Source organism: Glycine soja, chromosome 19, assembly GCF_004193775.1.
Source record: "Glycine soja cultivar W05 chromosome 19, ASM419377v2, whole genome shotgun sequence".
Taxonomy (NCBI): domain Eukaryota; kingdom Viridiplantae; phylum Streptophyta; class Magnoliopsida; order Fabales; family Fabaceae; genus Glycine; species Glycine soja.
Window position 1 is genome coordinate 48590764 of NC_041020.1, and position 19720 is coordinate 48610483.

General features: G+C 32.8%; 1 pseudogene; it reads right to left on the reverse strand.

Moving 5' to 3' along the window:
* Window positions 1–450: 450 nt before the first annotated feature.
* LOC114398902 lies at window positions 451–19480 on the reverse strand (annotated as a pseudogene).
* Between the last annotated feature and the right edge of the window lie 240 nt (window positions 19481–19720).

A 19720-nucleotide genomic window follows, 5' to 3' on the forward strand; every position in this document is an offset into this window, starting at 1 on the left:
AACGTAAAATAATTTCTATTTTATTTTAAAGTAACATTTAAGCAAAACAGAAAAAAAAACATAAATGAAATTGCATATAAAAATTAATAAAATAAATTTTGCTACCAAACAATTCTATTAATAGTACCGACATTTTGATGATTTGAATAAAATTGGGTTTGAATCCCTCAAAGGGTGGAAAAATATTTTTGTACTACCCACTAATGGTACAGTTTTAGTAATTGAACAGAATTCTCTATCACAATTCACCACACATCCCCATTATCTACCTTTTGCTTGCATCTCTGAAATACAGCACATGAGAATTGATATTTATTGTCGGAAAGTTGCAAAACGTGAGACGATGATAAAAGTTGTACTAAATTACTTTTTTTTACTGCAACTAAATTACATTTTTAAACTTGCAAATTGTACTATATTTATTTATATACCCCCTTCCCCAAAAAAAACTGAGAGAAAAAGGTCGTCTTCACTTTATTAATTAATACGAGAAATCCATTTTTTTTCCGAGGGAAAAATGCTTCCATATATGTAGTTTTTAGTAATGGACAGCAGTAATTTCCTCTCACTTCCAACTGCAGTCTGGAAGAGATGAAAAGAAAATAGGGATTATGAAAAACATTAAGACCAAAAAAGTGTGGTGTGGCAAAGTCTAAAATTGTTTGCATTAGCTTAAAAGCAGAAGAGAAAATTGTTTGCACTATCTTTCAAGTCTTAAGATAGGTTGGTATAGGTACACCAGACTGTTCTGTCAACTTTTTATAAGCAGCTTGCAACCTTCTAGTGACTGGTCCTACTTCTCCATTGCCAATTATGCGACCATCAACCTTCACTACCTAAAGAAGATATCCAATAAAGTTTAATTTAATCTCATACCATCTAACTCCTATCATCCATAAGGCACAATGCAGAGTTAGTCAGTTTAACCAATGTTCTTATTGCTTGTCCTATCTTTGCTAATTAATTTGCTCTTACCAGTAACAAAAAAAATCATAATCCAAGAGTTTATTGGACACAAAGTTGATCATCATCATCATCATCATCATCGTAATAATATATAACAATCAACATTCTTTTCAGGATTGACAATCATTTGTGCAATTGATTATGAAAGGAATCAGCCAAACAGGTAATATTCTAGATGCATACCCAGCAGCACATTCACACAATATATAATAAGATTCAATTGATAAGGTATAATAAGGCACTTACCGGGCTTAGTTCTCCCATTGTTCCAGTCGTCCATACCTTCAAGACAAGTCTTCTAGTTATAACAACATAAATTGGACCAAATATATACGGAGAGATAAACTAACACTGCCATAAATTACACCAACCCGACTATGGACTATAACTATATAATACCTTGTTTATTTGTGTTAAGTTTTATCAAAATTGAACAACCACAAGTATAAAATCAAATGGTTCTTATTTTATATATTTTAAAAGTATATTACATTATTTTAAATGTACATCAATGGAGTATTAAATAATTTTAGATTAATATAAATTTTTTACATATGATCTATATGATGAAAACTTTCAATTTAACGGTAGAGAAGATTTTAAGATAAAATTATATAATAAAAAGTTATTGAATAGTATAAGAGTATGTGTAACTTCAATAAAAAAAAAGAGTTAGTGTAACTTGTAACAATGAATTAATATATATATAGTGAGAGAGAGAGAGAGAAGATTTTTGAAATTGCATATTTGAACCTCATCTGCAGTATGCACTTCTGACAAGCTGATTCTGCGCTCCTCTAAGGTTAACTGTTCTTTCACCACAAGATCTATTACCTAAAATTGTGAAGCAGAAGAGTTCCATCAATCCTGGAGTACACTTCATTGATATACATAATTTAGAATATCAAGGAGGGAAAACTAATTTTCCATTTTTTTGACTGAAATTATAAACATGACCTTTTCTATTCATCTACTTCATTTCCAACAAAAAAAAAAAAACTATTCTTTGCCAACGCAATGACACTCTAGTAAAGAAAATAATAGTGTTACGTTCCACATCCCAGACGTGAAAATAGGAAGCTAATAATTATAATTACCACTTCCCAAATGTGATTTTTTACTTCTCAGCGGGTTTCCAAACAGACACACAATAGGATACTTAATAACAGTACTACTTACAGTTACAGATGAAATTGGTATTCAGGTGTCATCTTATAATTGCATTGCGTCCGAACATAAATGCTAACATATCTACAAAAATTGGTTTAAAAACAATTGGGTGAATGCACACAACTTACAGTTGCACGAGTAATGCCAGGAAGACAGTAATCAGCATGAGGGGTCAAAACACGGCCTTTTTTAACAACAAACTGCAGAAAGAAGAGCAATAAATGAGTTAAAGTAATTCAAATCATTATATTCTGTACCATACTAAGTGAACCTTGTTGCAAAAAGAATAGCCTGAGATCCTTCTCAAATAGGGAGACTTGACACGAGATGATTTCACATTTTTTTAGCCATGCATTGAGTTGATTGTTTTGTCATCAGCTCAAAGTTATTCATAATGAGTTGTTGTTTTTTATTTATATTATTTTTTTAAAAAAATATAGTGCGTATACAGTATTCCAGAGCTTGGACTCCAAGAAACATCTCCTGCTACCTAGAAAGCCCTAGCAGATAATTAGCAAAACAATAAAGACCCTCCTTACAGTTAGGGCTAATTTGAGGGCAAATTTGAGGGCAAATTTGAGGACATACAATGTTAGTTGCATTGGTTTCTGATAAATAACCATCTTGGTCGAGCATGATTGCATCATCTGCTTTTGCATTATTGCCTTCAATCTGCACTAGGCCAATAATGATATTTTAAAAATGTAGTAAAATATGTCATTGAGACAGGATATTAGCAAGACAGAGAAGTGTTAGCAACACACTCTTTTTAACACATTCTCTACTATTAGTTAAAATTTATTAAAAACTACAAACTAAGGAGAAAGACTCATTAAATAAGGAGGACTAAAAAATTTGCAATTTTCAATAAATTTTAACCAATAGTAGAAAAAATGTTCAAAAGAGTTAGTGCATTGCTAGCATTTCTCTAGTAAGACAAGGTGCAACAAAATTATGATTTCTATCATGCTTGTAACAGTCAATTGAATTATAATATGCTGCGGTTGTAGCTGTGGCAATTAATTGTCCACTGTCTCTTTGCATACAATAAATCATAATAGCAGGGGTAAATAAACATAAACTGCATTTTCTTTTCCCGATACAATATTATCCACAATACTCTATTGAAATTACTCCAACGATTGGTCTGTCAAATTAACTCAACAGCCATCATTGTTACATAGAAATCATCCACTTCCAATCACAGTATTTAACACATTTTAGTTTATTAGTACATGTAAATATGTTGAGGAGAATAGGAAAATACCTTTGCAAGTATGTTATTGAGAAGGTTATTGTGATGAATCTTCGAATCCAAATTCTGGTAAAGAAAACAACAAAAGGGGATGGGACAAAGTCTATTATATTGATCAAACTAAAGGTGTATGCCAATCAAATAGATACTTTTTTGGTTTGAACAAATCTCATTCTTTTACAATTGCATGACAAGCTATCACTAGCCACTTTTAATTATTATTATAATGGCAATAAGTTCTTCAACTAAATAGCATTAAATAATTTATAAATCTTTCTTTCATCAACTCAAACCAGGACAGGACAATGAATTTGGAGATAGCACCATTACACCACTACACATCTTTATATTTTCTATTCGGTTTGTATTTCTTTCAGCCTCTTTCTGTACTCCTCCCATTTTCCATATGACTGACTAACTTTTTAGGCACCTCTCTTTTTTCCTCTCAATCTCCATTATCCATATGTTTATAATTTATGGGGGAAAGAACAAAAGCAAATCCATGCATATGATTATAAACCATGTCAATCAAATGCTTTCCAAAAAACCATGATAACTGGAGACTAATAAGATGTTGGATTTGATATAGTCAAGAGACGCTGACTTTCATCAAGTTTGACCATTGTATTCTGGAGATTTCAACTTCGCACCATTGCCAACTCAAATAATACCTTTCTTACTTCTATATATCGATACCCAAACTCTGATTCTAAATCAGTGGCGTCACTTGGGTTATAATAATAGAAAATCTTGGATGTTTACTATTAGTTAGTACTTAATATAGGACTAAAAATTTAGTAGTAACTCAAACTTATACATATTTTTTTTTTAAAAAAAAGTATAAAAAAAAAACTTACATTAGGTGAATTACGGCGCGTTGTGGCTGTTACAAGAACTATACCACGTCTATTATCATATACTGGGGGCTTCCATTCAGCAAGCACTGCATATTTAAAGAATCAATATAGTATAAATTGTCTATCCATTTGAATATCAGTGAAAACACATGAAAATGCCATCTTGTATTTCTCCACAAATGACACTCTTCCAGAACCAAAATGTTTTCACATTATATCGGGTTAAGCAACCAAATTTTAGCTCATATGAATTATCATGTCAAGTCCATTTAACAGATCAACATGTTAGCCCAAGGAATCCAACATGGCATTTCATTAACTGATGATTCCAAACATTTTAATCTTCATAGCACTGCATGCTTTTGCTTGATCTTAGTTTAAAGACAAGTGTGAAAGTTTACCAAAGCTTAAAAGAACATATCAATTTTTGAAGATTAAAAAATGAATACTTTTTAACAACAGAAATGCTAATTGTTATGAATGAAATTTCGTAAAATTCACATGAAATGTGATTTTGAAAAATCTCACCTTATATATTTTTTAAACGTTTTTAATCAATAGTGGTTCAAAAGAATTCTATCCGTCCATGTCCAAGTCATACAATTCGTGTGGAAATTTTTCGTAACAAATAGCCCTACTTATTTAATAATATTAGTGTCTATCTATCAATATGGAAGTGTCGGCTTAAATGATCTGTCAAAAAATGATTTTTTAATTAAACACCTAATAAGAAATGTCAAACACATGTCAGACAAGTGTTAATGTCGGAAACTTGCCTGACACTGACACTTCAAACAGGATAGGTGGTCGTGCTTCATAGGTGTCAGTGCATTGACCATTCTCCTATTCTTCTATCAGGGGTGGATGAAGCAGAGAGAAGCAGCCCTTGTCTCGAAGGGGCCTAAAGCAGAATAGAAGGCTAAGGAAAAATGAAAAGAAAGAAGAAATGTAGAGATTCCTTTGTGATTTTGTTGGATTTTCATCTTGTAACTCTATAGTGAGCTTATATCTGTATATCCATCTCTATATTTGAGAGACACTCTGTTTTTATCGTAAAACCTCTATGGGGATGAATTGTTGCTAGCTCTGGTGAAGATAAAGTTGAGAAAAATACTTGTTGCTAGCTTAGAGACGATAAGGTTGAGAAAAAAACTAGTTGGATCAAGCTTGAAGAGACTAGTTTTGAAGAAAACTACTTGCTTCTAGCTTGGATAGGCTATGGTAAAAGGAAAAAAACTTACAAATAGCTTGGATAGGCCAGGTGGATCAAAGAACTCTTCAGTTTGATAGTGGACAATCTCACATTTGGTGGGGAATGGACGTAGACTGCATGTTGGAGATACAACCAGTATGAAAATCACCTTTGCAAGCTCTTTTATCCATTTTTGAGTTTGATCTGCTATTAGTCACCTAATATTTTTGTCAATCATTCATTCTTTTTGTCAGCTATGTATTCTCTATCATGTTTTGCTTTCTTCAGTACTTTTGCATAGAGCTCCTTTTGGGGAAAGACTTGATTTGATCCCCTTCTCAAATATTCTTTTATCAACTCAACTAACCACCACGTATACTCAGATAAATTTCACCCAATAAAAGCATATGATTTCTAAATTGAATCCCATCGTAAGTATTTAAACTGTATAATCCATTCAAGTCATAACAACATATTATTGAAAAGATAATTGTGTCTAAACAAAAAGTAATTTCCTAGTTATGTCCCCAAAATCACTGTCATCAAAGATTTAATGCAACAGTAGGGTGGTAGTGTTTCTTCTTTTGATATCAATTGCCCAATAATGCCAAGATTGGTATACAAAAATTCTTTCAGGAATATAACAACTTTGATACTAGCGTCAATGTTACTTATTTGGCAAAGGGATAGGAAGTTACCAATTAATGTACACCCATAAAGATTGAATGCTGGACTCATCCCAGAAGAAACCTAGTGAAACAGAATAATCCTTTACATTAGTTAATCAAACCAGCAGACCCTTTGCATCTTGCTATTATGATAGAGATTTCTGGTCAATATAATAATCAGGACACTGCATAATACCAAGAAGCAGGTTGAGATTCCCTTTTGTGCATATAGTCTATAATATATTATTAAAACTATGAAGCTTCCACCATATAATGCTGAGCATTGTCATGTGACTGATAGATTGAACAGAATTTGATGAATTATTAGCTTTGAAGAAATTACTTAGCTGAAATGATAAATAAGAGAGAGAAAAACCTTTTTCCCTCGTGTTAGAGAAAGCCGGATGTGTGAATTGTCAAACATGCCATTCCTAATTAGAGTTCTGAAAATTGCTTCCTTAATCTGTAATTTTTTGAACAACATTCATTATGATGATAACCTAAACAAGACTGAAGACAGTAGCATTTAGTACTTTGCTTTTTACAGAAAAACAGTACCATATGACTAACATGCTAGATGAACTGAATGCATCTTAGACTCACCTCATCTCAAGTAGGAACATTTTCAAAAGCTAAAGCTTTTGCTGAATCAAACAACCTAATAAGAAGAAAGAAATGTAAGAGGACATTAGGTCAACAACATTGATGATGAGAAGATGTTTTAGAAATAAAACATATTATGAGTATAAAATATATGGCCTTTAGCTTTAGTTTTAATCCAACAAAAAATGTAAAACCATAACACGTAACTGAAGAACATTTCCACTCTTAAAATCAAGAATTGATGAGAATACACTAAGAATTTCCCAATGAAAAAAGTTGTTTTATTAATTTTATATTTGTAATAATTTAACATTTTAGTTACATTGAACAGTGTGCAGTATAAAAGCTTTGAAAAATTAGGAATACGTTCGGTCAGATAATTCTTATGTAATTCTTATAGTTATCAGTTTCTTTCTTCTTTTTTTTTTGACAAAATGTTATCTAAATTGAATATGAAAAACACGACTCTGGCCAGCCATTAATATCACCAAAGCTCACCATACTGGTATGGCACTCTGTCTGGAAAAGATTGAGTGCTGCAGTTCTGACAATCATGGAGAAGCAACTGTGGTTTTCAACCCAAATTGATTTGGTGCTATTAGAATCTAAGAGAATTTAGAAACTGAAAGAGTGAAAATGTATATTATTCAACCCAATGATTACAACAGTCACAACTGACTTATTTATACTAACTGACTAACTGAAGCTAACTGTCAACTAACTATAGTTAGTTGAACTGACAGCTGGAACAACTGTGATAAGACAGATACAGGCAGATTACAGCTGGCATAAGCCACGTTAGCTAACAAGAGGAGTAAAACTCCTAATTCGAGTAAGACTACTCTAATAGGTGCAGTATGCTACTTCAGAGGAAATAGAACTACCCATTGAAAAATGCAACCAAGCATATTTTTTGTACCTTGTGCTATGATTTATTGGAGATTACGCAAGATGTGTATGTGCCTTGTGAGAAGATATGAAAGACTCACAGGAGTAAAAAGAAAAATAATATAATCATGATTTTAAAAGGTAAGGATGCTCTATAGGAAAAGAGAAGTAAATCCTGCAGGCATATCACATATTGCATGTCTAAAATGAATGTAGAAAAGACTATAAAACTACATATGCAAATGAAGAAGAAATAAGAGGAAATATGTCTATACTTCAAATTGCAAAAGCTGGCAAATAACAGTGATACTTATAGCTTTATTGTAGTTCATGATTTACTTATGCTCATTTAATTTAATTTATTAGATTACTAATTCAATTTATGCATTTCAATTAATCACCTAGATCATTATTGGAATAAAGTGACAGTATTATGCATAAACAATTTAACTTCTTAGTTTTTGAGAAATCACCTGTCTAGATGCTCCTCAAGCTTAAATATCTTTCCATTATACACTCGAAGTCCTTCCCAAACTGAGTCACCTCCTTGGACAACTGAATCAAACACAGAAACCTGATAGATCACAGGGTAATAATTTCAAACCATGAGAATCTGTATAACTCTGAAGCTTTGCTCTATCAACAGCATACAGCAGACTTTTAAGTGTCATACAATTAATCACCTTTGCACTATCACGTGGCAGAATCTCATCACCAACCCAAGCAAGCAATTTCCCGTTTGCAGGAACAGGAAGATCAGGATTAGGTAAAGGAGGGCTCAGAAGAGATGACTTTTTCTTCACATGGCGTCGAAGCATATTATACAGGGGTAGACTTTGCTCCAACAAATCATAGAGAGAAAAAGGAAATGGCTGAAAAGAAGACAAATTTACAGTTTAACTTTAGTCAGGTTTTTTGTCACCCATGCCAGTCAAGGTACCCAAAAAAAAATAGTCTTCTTCATTTTCGTATCCTCCAAATTTTTATGTGACTAGCAAACATGGGTTTATAATGAATACCCAATTTTGCATCCAATTGCTATTAGATCAAACAATAATAGTAATACTGTAATAGGAAATGGAGCAAACAATGTCAAAATACAGCCTGATTCTCTCCATAACAGAAACTAAATTGGAAGCATACCATGATGAAAACAACCACATACCTGGGGATACTTTCTTGGTTTCTCAAAACCAGTAGATTTATGTACAGACTTATACCACCAAGGGGCCCACAAGCCGTCTATTGACTTTGGACCTGCTTCCCACCTGAAAAGTTATGAATTGCCAACTCATTATGTATGTTTGCAAAATAATTGTTGCAACAGAAGAATAACAGGATTATTCTTGTATTGTATGTACGCCAATTATTAACTTGATGAATGCCTTAAAAAAAAATTCCAATTACCAAATGACTAAAAAATAATCAAAACTCAGATGATTCTAAATTGAAAAAAAAATTCATAAAAAATAGCACAAGGTCTGTGTTTGCAAGATCAAAAAAATTGAATATAAATATGCATATAGAAAATATAGAAAATTAAGTCACTATTATTAACAACATATTGGAGCATGAAAGAAAGGAAGACAAATTTTTACCATACATAGATCATCCATCTACAAACATTGTGTTTTTCACTTGTCCAGTGCATTAATTTAGCTTTAATGATAACTCATTTTTGTTCCTCCCTCCCCTCTTTGTTTTTAATTAGGGTGGGGGAATTTCAACTTTGTAAAAGGACAAAAAAAAAACTGCATACTTGAGCATTCCAGGTTGAAAAGGAATCTCCAAATCATTACAGAGACCACGTAGAGTAGCCTGCAAATCAACAAGATCATAGTATTGATGCAAGATAATTTAAAAAAATTATTTAAAGTGTTATTTTAAAATAGTTTCTCAATATTATTAATAGGCCGGTGATAAACCCGAATTTGACTGTATTCTAATGTAAGTTTTCATGTTATATTCATGCATTTTGATATATTTTATTTGAAAAAACTCTCTATATAAGTTTGTGAAAGACAAGTGCTTAAGAGATTTCATGTGAAAAAAAAAGCTAAATATCATGAATTTTCGAAACTAATAAGAAGATCAAGGTCACAGTCCGCGATAATTTTGTACGCATGCGGTAATTTTGTACCTATAGATTTAAATCCTAATTGATAATATAAGGAATAAGAGTTGAAGAGCATCATTCTTACCTATTGGTATGTCTATGTTTACTTTTTATAGAATTGTTGGTTTTGCTCTGATCACGTGTGGCTAATTCCCTAGTCCGGGTTTACATGTAACTGTCCAAATGTATTCTTTTCCTTGGTCTTGATGGAATTTCTCATTGTTTTATGTTAATTAATTTTTTTCTTTATTTTAATGTTTATTTGGAACCAGTCATTCTAATATTCAATTGATCGCATAGTAGTGATATCTACACGTAGTTATAAAATGTTTTGCACCAAATTGCATAATCAAACTCTTTTTGGGTAATCTTTGATAGATGAGTTAATCTTTAATTAATCATCCCTAGAATTGATTTTATCATTTAACTTAAATTGATATATCCATGATCATTTAGGTATTGATTTAAGGCAAAGAACATCTTCTGACCTTGATCACAGACTTTAGTTGATTTTGAGAATTAATAATTAACTAGGGAAGGAATTTCATTAGGATTAAGATTGAGGAAAATTTAGTACTAGTGAGTCATAACCCCATGTCACTCCTATTATAACTCAAAACTTCTTTTTTACTCATTTATTTGTTTTCTTATAAAAACCAAAATCATAAAATATTTAAATTTTCTTTTTAATCATCTCTACTGTTAGTATAGTTTAATAAACTTGATTAATTAGGAATATAACTGGTCCTTTGGATTCGATATCTGGACTTTCGAGTTCACTACTACCATTACGTAGAGTACACTTGCCCTTGTGTGAGTCTATCATATTTTACACATAGGCTCAATATTTATATAAGGACAATAATATCCATGATGATGATAATGGCGGCAACTATGGGGTGGCAGTAACTATGGGGGTTGGGATGAAAGTGGGTTGGTGTTGGCTATGAAGTTGTGGCAGCAATGGAAGCAATGTGGTGGTGATAAGAGTGGAACTGTGGAAGTGTGGATGGAACAGCAAGTAGTGGTGATGATAATGATGGTGCAAAGGTGGTGGTGTGAATGAGGTGATAGAGGTTTTTTTTTTTAATTTCAATTAAATACAAGAGAAAATTGTAATGCAGATAACTATGGACGTAATGGAATTATGATTCCCTCCATTTTGAAGGGAATGGTCATTCCCTTTTCATAGTGACTGCGAAACAAACTTTTAGCTCATTCTATCTCGTCTTATTCCAACTAAACCAAAGTGATTTTATATTTATGGTTTGTTCTCTGATAATAATAAAACATGTTCAAAAAGCTCAAGATAATACCTCAGGATCTTGTTGAAGTTCTGCAGCATCAATAACAGGTGGTGCCTTTCCAATTTCATGAAGCTCATTGAATATACAAACCAGCTCAGCCAAACCCAACTCATAGAAAGATGGAGGGACAACCTTGTCAAAGGATGGCTGGACATACACAATTAGGTGGAGTAGACAAGAATAGTCAGGCAGTAACCAGAGAAATAGATAACCACCCAATATCACAAAAATTAATGAAATATTTGCAGCACCTTATATACATTACTTAAACATGATGCTCATAGGCTTTTCACAAGCCAACGTTTTTTGATGTAGATAGATGATAGATCTGTATGTTTTTGGAGCAATACTACATGTGCAGATGAGAAACAACATGCCAAACTGGCTTGTTGATTTAGTGACAAATAAATAATAAATGAAAGACATTTTACCAATATATCAAGAGGATTTCTTATCAGAATGAAGTGCTTTCCTTTCTTCATCAGATCATCTGTCAAACCTTGTAACCGTTGCTTTGATATATGCTGTCAACAGAAAAGTAATGATAAATAATGAAGTTAGAAGAAAACAAACTTGGTTTTGATAACACATTGCAAAAGCTCAAGATAAACTAATTAGTAGTAGTTTGTTTGTTTTTTTGGAACAGTTCATCGGTTTCCTTTCCCCTCCTCTTGGGGACCCCTGTGACAATTACTTTGGGACCATGCCAGTGGTGGGCTACTGGGCCCTTCCCTAGACCTAAAACAACTCCTAGCCAGCTAAACTAGCATAATGCTGAACATAATAGCATAAGATGTTATTTTTGTGCCAATTGAAGGTTCTTGCTTCTGTTTATTTGGCTTACAGCAGAGCTACTGCATCACAAAATTAGCATGAGATAAAATGAATATAAACTTTTTTCACCTCTATAAAAAATCAATGGTATAATATCTCTTGTCATTGAAGTAAATGCTCATATTTTTTTATTATCAAAAATGGTCATATTGTTCCTCTCTATATATATTTTGTGAGAAAATGCATGTCAATAGAGATGTTCTTTACCTTACAGAATCTATATTTCTTCTTTCCTGGACCAAAAATTATGTCATTAGTGACCTTATTTCCATCGGCTTCCTGTCGCATTTGAAACACCAAAATTTTTCAATATGAAGCATAGGAAGAGGATACTACAAGAGACAAGGACACAGGAATGATTATAATAAATGATAACTAAGGAAGCATTGCAATAAAGGTCAATGTCTAGAGCTTGCAAAAGACAGAATCTTCATATTTCTCCAGTAAAAAAGAACGGACCAGCCAGTTATTAAATCAACTGAAGAATTTTAAGAAAATAACTAAATACTGAATTGTGCAGGCTTAATTAATCCCATTTAACATTACGAAGCAGAACAAACTGCACCTAGGCATTGGGGGAAAACCCAAATCGCACATTGATTAGAGATAACATCTGAATAGTGTATATAAGTGGAGAGACAATCCTTATCCTATGAGTTAGTTTTTAAGATGATATTAGAGCCTATTGGGTCACTGTCATATTATCCATTCACCAATCCATGCGGACATGATTCTTAGTCCTTTATATGCTTATATGCTTTGAGGCTTATCTTTTTCAGAATTCTCTCATTCTATACCCCCAAAGTTTAAGAAAGATTTATTTTCCCAGCCAAACAAACAAACAAAAAAAGAAATGTTCATCAGCACTATAGCTAATTAGTTTAAATAATCATAGCACAATCAAATCAGCCTAGTTCTTAGCATCAAGTACAAGAAGATTAGAGGAGAGGTAATGAATTTTGTGACAGAAATACCATTTTGGAGAGTAGCTCCTCCCTGTAGGGTCTATCAAGACCAGTTACTCTAAGGAAATTTGCATAGAGGGGCTCATCAAGCACTTCTATGTCATCCCTCTGCGTGGCACACGGATATAAGCATGGAAATGGAAACACCATGATCAGAAACAGGATTTTCAGGTAATCGTCAATAACAAAGCTCAGTTTCAATTAATTAATGGAATCATTACTCTATCAACTGAAGACTAGGTAATCATTTGTTGACCTAACTTACTAGCAATCATTACTCAAAGAATGCAATATGTTAGTTCCTTGTGTTACATGCATTATCAACGCAAGAGAATAGCAATACATTGGCATGAAAAGGTTGAGTGTGAGAGGTACAATACCTGAGCAAAAGAATACATGAGACTAGTACTGAGGGATCTTGGAGCAGACCAAGAATGAATCACCTCCACTGCACTCTCCGCCATTTCTCACTGACTCAGTTCACCACGCTAAGCTGATTCAATTTTTTTTATTACTAGAGTATGGAATCGATTGGGATTGCCACTTTTCTTTGTGAGAATCCCAATAAAACAGAATATAAAAAGACGGGTCAAAATCTCGAAACAGGAACCAATCCCGAGGAATCTCAAAGGATTAAACAAGTTTTTTTTTTTTTTTCAAATGCTAACTCCTGTCTCAAGCATTTGATGAAGGAATTAAAAAAATATATATTAGATATAAAAAATTATGTTTTCCATAAATTTTTTTCATATTCTCTTCTTCTTTTAGTTTCTTGAACTAATTTATTAAGGGTAACAGAAACATAATAAAGCAAAGAAAGAAAGTAACTACTGAAGTGTACGGTCTAGTTAGATGGTGATGATGATGATGACCAGAATGACCCGTGATGCATTTGGTTTGGCTTTTTGTCTTGTAGTTGCTACCACTTATTAACAGTTGCAATTGCATAAATGTTAGGTCTGGCCAGCAGAGAGCAGATCAAAGGGGTTAAGTGGTTAACTAAGATAGAATGGATGAGAAAGGCCTTCGTCCTCGTCCACGTGCTGGAACCATGTCTTCTTGACAACTGTGACATAAAATCCGATGTATTATCCAATTATTCTTGTATTACATTTACAGCTATCTGGCAATTCGCATTGAACAATTCTAATCTTATCACAATGTCTTAAAGTAGGATAAGTCTTAGGTTTTTATGTTTTCCAATTAATCTTCTTGTTTGCTTTTCTAATGGCAAGTATCCAATGTCTTTCTTCAACGTTTTTAAGAGGATTTTGTGAGTTTAAAATAAGTTACACATATATCTATTGTGTATTATTCAATCATATGATTTATTTTTTCACATCTAATTAAGTTTAATTTTTTATTTTTTCAATTAAAGTCTAAGAACTTTTTAATAAATTTGATATATTTTTTTTATTTCTATTTTAATGTATTTTAAAAAGACACTTACATCCTTAATTAATTCCTAATTTTTCTAATTCTGAACATAGTCTTCTCTGTGTTCTATTAATATTTCCCACCATCGTCAACTATCTGAAGGTAATATTGGTGAAGGTAATAATTGGTTTGGTGTTTGTCGTGATGGGTTTCACAGCAACTTCTTGGGGATATGGCCTTGTCCTCCAGTTTTTGGTTTTGAAGTTATATATATAAATAAGATCTTATTAATTAATGTCTTTAAATATTAATTAATGAACTAAAAAAAAATATTTATCATAAGAAATTATCTTTTAGAATTTTCATTCTCTAGTTGTTTAAACTTTACACAATGACATAGTCAAGTCATGTAAGTAGGTTTTTACCTCATATCAAACCTTCAAAAAAGTTTTTTCTAATTGATATAACTATAACTTAACATTCTGATTTTGTAAAATGTGTCCTAATTTTTGTTCATGTAAAATCTTTTAGAATTGATCATACCTTCAGATAGGACATAACAAACCTTCAAATTTAACTTGTAACAAGAGAAAAACGACTAACATGTTTTCATCTCAAAATGCTTAATTCATATTAAAATTTAAATATTTTATATTTAGTTTATATTAATATTTAAGATTTTTTTTTGATATAGACTATTGTAGTGTTTGGGATTTTATGAATAGGAATCATCCTCCAAAAAGTTGACAAGAAAACTTTATTGTTTGGTGCCTTGGTAGTTTATATTCAGTTTTATAAAACTAATATCCATTTAAAGCAAGCACTACTATCTTTGTTAATGGTGCAAGCTTGTCACAACTTTTGGAGGAGGATTCCTTTTCACAAATCACTTCCTGTAAAGAAACACATCATTCAGTTCGTTGCGTACACGTGTTATCCACTGTCTGTGGCCAATTCTCGTCCCCCAAACTTGTCCTTACCTTCTTTTAATCCAAACATGTTAAAATGGAGCAAAACATAAAAAAAGACATGAATTCTATTTTGTGTTCAGTGTGTTTTTAAAACATCAAACAGATAATATTATTCTTTTTTTTTTATATAGCAAGCGGAACGAAAAAAGAAGCTACAGAACGCCAAAGCAAACCTCACTAGCATCAAAAGCTATGAGAGAAAGAAGAGAAGGATCAAGTTCATGATGTAGAGAAATCTGATGCACCCCCTTGAAGATCCAACTTAGCCATGAAGTCAGCAGGGGCATGATGGACATATATCATCCCATCATTCTTCTTCAAGAAAACTTTGATTTCCCTAACGAGAGATTGGCAGAAACTAGGAGCTAGATTCCTAGCCTGAATCATATGCAAAGCAGCCAAGCAATCCATCTCCAGAACAACATGATGTACTTTTAATTGCCTAGCCACTTTCATTCCAGACAGATAATATCATTCTAAAAAACCAATACAAATCCTGTATAGGCACTAATTACTATTGTCAAATGTTCTTACACTAATTGATTATGAGGAGTACCAGAATATGCCTATCTCATAATTACTAGTCTTTATTATCAATCGAAAAAGAAACGCAAAAAAACATGGAAGGACAGGCTTCACGATATACGCAATAAACTAAATAATGTCAATTTTTATATAATTAAAAATGCTTAATTTTTATATATTGTCAGTGTGATAAAAAATTATATTATCAACTAATTAAAAATCATCATAAATATGATTTTTATAATAGTTATAACAAGTCTATGAATATACACAATAATCTATTATTAGATAATAGTGTGAGAAAGCTTTATGTTGTCAATATATTTAAATTAAATTCTGATTAAATTTATAATAAATAAATATTTATGAATATATGAATTATATTTTAGATTTATAATTCATTGAAGAGCTATTTTTAACTAATGAGTTTTTTTATAAAAAAATATTAAAATTTAGTTTAGAGGTAATGATAAACAGTTAAAAAAATAAAGTATATACATAAAGATAAAATATGATAGTTTGAATTTGTTAAGAGAGAATTTTTTTAGCTAATATGTGACATGCATACTCAAAAGAAAGAAGAAAAGTATTAAAAGTGTGTAATCGAGAGAATTCTAATTTATAATATTGGAGTAGATAGGCTTAAGAGCAGAACCAAAGTATAATTTAAAATCTTTAGTTTCTATCTTTAGCAAGTCTCTGACTAAATATTTATATCTAGGCATATATTTCTCTATCACTTCACCATGTCTTAGGACCTTGCAAGTTAAAAAGGAAAAGATAACATGTGAAAGTCAAATGATCGTTATTGTATATTACGTATATTACTGCAAGTGATACGCAATAGTCTTACAGTGGCTTGATTGTATGATTTCATGTAGCAGAGGAGATTTACCGGCTTCAATGAATCAGTAAGGTCCACAATATCAAGGTTAGCCTGTTTCCCTAGGGAGAGAAAATAGTTGAAAGTTTCAATATTCCGGATAACATATGCAATATAAGCCACCGGTGCTTCCTTTGACAGGCTACTACTACCATCATTATAAATTGCTTTGCATCCACCATCAGATTTGTCAATAGCATATTCATGATTATGTTCACCATTCTCATGTTCAATGTTTGGAGAGTGGCCCTTGCAGCTTGCATGCTGTCTGCAAGAGCCCAAATTCGTCTGATTCAAAAGCATGGCAAGTACTCTAACAAGATGTGGCAGGCAAACTGGATCATATATCACATCAGCACCCAAACTGAAATAAAAAATATAATAAGAATGGCATCTGAATTCCAAACAAATTTAAAGGAACAGTACAAAAAAATTAAGTCTCAGAGGTTGAATAAAAACTTAAGTTGAACTCTCACACAACATCTGGCATGATATCTTGAAGTTGACTTTCTGACGCAGATTCCCATGGCAGATGCAAGCATTTTACCTGAGATACATGGATCAATGCATAATACAGAACCTTGGTACATACAGTTCACTAGAAACTACTGAAAACATGAACAAGGGGATGGGGAAATATGTTGGAGTAAGCACATCAACGCTCTGCAAGAAGATACGTAGAAACTCAAGATTTAAAATACTGGAAATTATTATTTATACAGTTTAGCAAAAATCTCAGTATCATATTCAAAACCTGAGAGAAGAATGCTGAGGGATTACATTTTCTATATGTGACAGAAAAACCCAATGCACAGTCTAAGCAAATTCAGACTCACCATGTTTGGATCTTTGTTTCTTTGCAGCATGTCATCTTCAACATTCAGGTGATTCAATTCCAAATTAAACTTCATGTTAGCTAAAGTTGATAGGTCACCATCACTTAATATCACCTGTTGATAGACGATAACCAAGTCCAAAACTTCCAATTGAGTAAATTCAACTACAATAATATCACCTAATATTACCCATATAATAATTTAAAAAATAGCACTTTTTTCTTGTTTAAATTTCACTCTGTTTTAACTAAAACATCATACTTTAATAGCAGAAATGTCATCAATCAGAATGTTAATGCATGAGTCATCAAGTATAGATGGCTATACCTTGGAAGCTTTCACATGGGCAAGACATAATCCAACTAGGCCAACCCCTGAACCAATCTATTTCAAATTTCAAGAAAGTGCACCAAGGTATAATAAGAACAGCTGAAAGATAATCTTAATGCAACAAATGAAATGACAAAAATTAATAAACAGAACACAAAATTTTCAAACACTGTAAGGGCACAAATATATCTCAGAGCGTCTCTGATAAGTGAAGATGATCACATAATTGTCACATGCAAGGCCACTCATGATTGGATAACATTAAAATTGCTACTTGATTCCAAAAACTGTTAAACATATAACTGACCTCGAAGCATGATTTATTAGAAAATAATTCAGGATGAGAAAGTATCAACTCGGATAGAAACAGACTCGATGGCCATATTGAGCACCTGCACAACCAAACCAATACCAACATTAACAATTTAATGCAGGTTCCACATACACATGGCATATGCATATTGAGGAAAGAAATATTGGACGCTGTAGAAAATTGATAGATCCAACAAAAGCCCAAATCAGTAGCATTGCTGAATTCAATACAAGTTGTATTCTCAAGGAGCAAGAGTACCGATTATAATGGAGAAGCAACTGTTGTATGCAAGTTTAACTCACAACACCATATTGACAAGAACAATTCTAAATCACCCTACTATATTCTCCTACTAATCCTCCTACTTGCTTTGTATGGTAAGTATGAATTTGTTTTCAAGACATTAAATGCAATAACTTTTTCATTTAATACTTTCTTTATAAGGTAGTCGGGGGAGGATTTGTAGGAGGATATAACATTACACTATTGACAAATAACTAACAAGACCACACACAGTTAGCAACAAGACATAACAACCTTGAAATGTTACGTTCTATATGCAACTTTTTGGGATATCAAACATGAGCATACCCAGTATCACCTTCAAGCATGTTCAGAGAACACTGCAACGAAAAGACCAGCACCCTCGAGTGCGGAAAACTTAGGAGTTCAGAACAACCTAGCGACACCAGTTTACCAACCAAAGGTAAGCTGAATGAAATAACATCATAAGAATGAATGGAGAAACATCACCAGAATCACGATTTACCATCCGGAAAGAGAAACGAAATCCTTTTGCAGATTCTGCCATCTCTCTTCCCTAAACTATCATCCTAGCAAAAAAGAAAAAAAGAAAACCATGAAAAAACTTCTGAAGCAACTAGAAAAAGGAAGCTTGGAGAAAGTTGTTGATAGAAGAAAACCTTGAACGAAGAGATGTAGTGAGCATAGAGTTCGTACAAGTGGTCCAACACACAGCCACGGTCGAACTCAACTTGAGTGATGAGTTTCTTGAGAAAAGTCTTCAAGTAAGGAGCATGAAAATCACCCTGCATTTCGCATTCTATAAAATCAATGCAATTAAAGAGAAAAAAGAAACAGAGAGAAAGAGAGAGGAGAATATAAGATTACAGGAGTGGAAAGGCAATGATCCGAGATGAATTGTTGAACTTGGTCGGTGATAGAGCCTCCGCCACACGCCCTGCGTATCTAACTCTGTCATACTTCTACTAATGCCGGAAATACAAAGACGAAGGAAGCAAAGAGAAACCTGGCGTGGGAGATTAAGCACTCGGAAGGTTCCATCGCTAAGATTGCAGAAAGCAGATGCTGACAACAAGGAACAGAGGGATCTAACTCTTGCTCCATCGTCACTTCCACTGCCCGCACTGCGCTGCCACTCGATGCATCAACCTCCTTCACCACTCAACATGGGCTTTTTCACGTTACTCTACCTTTGGGCTCATGTCCCTATAAAAACATGGGCCTCACACTCCTTTACTGGGCCGTTGCTTCCTGCAACACACAAATTACTTTCTGCATCCCCTAATTTTTTATGTTTCCACCTTGCCCTTCCCTTTTTTATAACTTCCTCTCTTACCTCCTTTCCACTGTCGAGGCACTCCTTCACCAATGCATATCTCCAATTTGATGCATGGCCAGCA